The sequence below is a fragment of the Apis dorsata genome, unplaced genomic scaffold (assembly GCF_000469605.1).
Source record: "Apis dorsata unplaced genomic scaffold, Apis dorsata 1.3 scaffold_502, whole genome shotgun sequence".
NCBI classification, from domain to species: Eukaryota; Metazoa; Arthropoda; class Insecta; order Hymenoptera; family Apidae; genus Apis; species Apis dorsata.
This window is the reverse complement of record NW_006263732.1, coordinates 512,117-514,337: the sequence shown is the minus strand read 5'-3', so window position 1 is coordinate 514,337 and position 2,221 is coordinate 512,117. Positions and strand designations below refer to the sequence as shown.

At 16.1% G+C, this 2,221-nt stretch overlaps 1 protein-coding gene across 1 annotated transcript in view; it reads right to left on the bottom strand.

The window, feature by feature from the left end:
* Window positions 1-1,165: 1,165 nt before the first annotated feature.
* Window positions 1,166-2,221, bottom strand: part of LOC102672815 (ras-related protein Rab-5B-like) — a 7,084-nt gene continuing 6,028 nt past the window's right edge. The window contains exon 6 of the mRNA XM_006620334.2: window positions 1,166-1,878. The gene's annotated coding sequence lies outside the window, so the exon portion shown is untranslated. The remainder of the gene's footprint in view (window positions 1,879-2,221) is intronic.

Genomic DNA, 2,221 nt, shown 5'->3' with positions numbered 1-2,221 from the left:
TTTAAAAAAAATATATATATATATATATATATATATACACATTTTGTATTATATATATAATATATGTGTGTATATATATATATTAATATTAACATATTCTAGCATAAAATATTATATACAATATATAGAATAATACATATAAATCTTGATATCTATAATTTCAGGTAATATTTTTTAATATTGTTAAAATAATTATCGATGCAAACGCCATTAAGCTTCATATACATTTTTTACGATAGAATGAAATAGCATAGAAATTATTTTCACATATACTTAATTAATGTAATAGAAAATAATTTTCAAAATCATAATTATATTTACTATGAGAATTAGTATAATTATAAAATATTAATATTTATAATTATTATTAAATAATTATAAATTATTAAATTTATCCATCCATTATTAAATATTATATTTAAAACTAAAAATATGAAATAAAATATTACATTCGCTTTTTGAATTATGTAAAGATTATAAAATACATAATTTGTATTATTTAAGAAGATACAATATTTCGATAAAAATTTAAAGCTCTTTACAATTCAAAAGGCAAAATAAATAAAATTTCAAATTTTTTCAATTTCTTCGAATTTAAATGCAATTTTTTGAACATATAAAAGAATAATATGTTTCTCAAATATTGCACGATGATGAAATATGAACAAATTCATATTTACAGAAATGCAAATATTTTATTTATTATATTACATAATAATTTAATAATGATTTTTATATAAATATTAAATTTTATTTTATTAGTTTTATTTTTATAGTTATTCTCTATCTTAGTTTAAAAATTCAGATTTATTTTTATTTCAGTTTATATAATGATATTTGATAATATTTAAATGAATTTTTGAAAATTATTTTAATTTAATAAAATGTTTTTATAATTTTTAATGTGGATTATTTATTAAATAAATTTTTATTTAAAGTATTACTTGGAAATAAAAATTTAAAATCAAATATAAAGATCAAATAGAAATATTTTGTATGTATGAAAAAATATAATTTAAAGAAAACATAATTTTTAATAATTTAATGATAAAAAAATACTAATGTTATTATTAAAAACAATTTCCAATTTTTGCTATTATTTCACATGACAAATATTAAATAATTTTGGATGAAATTAAATTAATTAGTGAATTTGACGAAATCCTTAGTAATATTCACAAGTTTATTTTTTCTTGCGTAATCATTTATAATTTATCATGAATTATTATATAATAAAATTAATATACAATATATTTTGGAGCAAAAATTTGTTATACATGTTTACAAACTAAGAAAGTAAATACATAGGTAATCATAGCAGCAGGAATGGCCTACTATCTTACAAGATGTTTCGCGTGCCAAAATTTCATCATACATTGTATGTTTTAAATGTATATTATCATTACTAATATTAATGTTATTATTATTTATATATCAATATTACCATTAATATTATTATTACTTATTACCATTAACATTACTTATTACATAAATCATATTTATTATATATGATTTATATTATAATTGTATTTATATATGAATATATATATAAATACAATTTATATATATATATATTTATATATTTATAACGAACACCGCCCATTACTACTAGCATTACAAATGGGAGCTTCATCTGTCTCTGTTTTTCTCTTTTTCTTCTTTTTTTGATAGATCTGATACTCAAAATAGATGATATATCGTCGAATGTAATGTGATACACGCATTTATTATTAATCACTCAAGAAAAATGTTTATCTTGCACAGTTCACCTCCCATTCCATTATAGTGGTTTTTTCCATTGTTTTATTTTCCATTCAAATATATATTCATTGTAGACACACTCATGGTGTATTTATATTTGTAGATTATAGTACAGATCTGTAAGCAAAAAATATGTTTTCTACAATAAGAAACTTTTTCTACAAATAAGAAAAATTTCAGAAAAATTACATAAATAAAAATAAATATTTTTTTAAATTAATATATTATTAATACAAAATATTAATATATTATTAATACAAAAACACCTATTTTAAAATATTTATTTTATCCTATATATTATATTATCCTTTTATTTATTTTATTTTTTATATTACATATATTATGAAACTAATATTTATTGAATATTTAATTTTTTATAATTTGAACTTATCTAAATCATTTAAAAAAAAATTAACATATATTAAATTAAATGGCTAAATTAATATATTTAGTAAATATT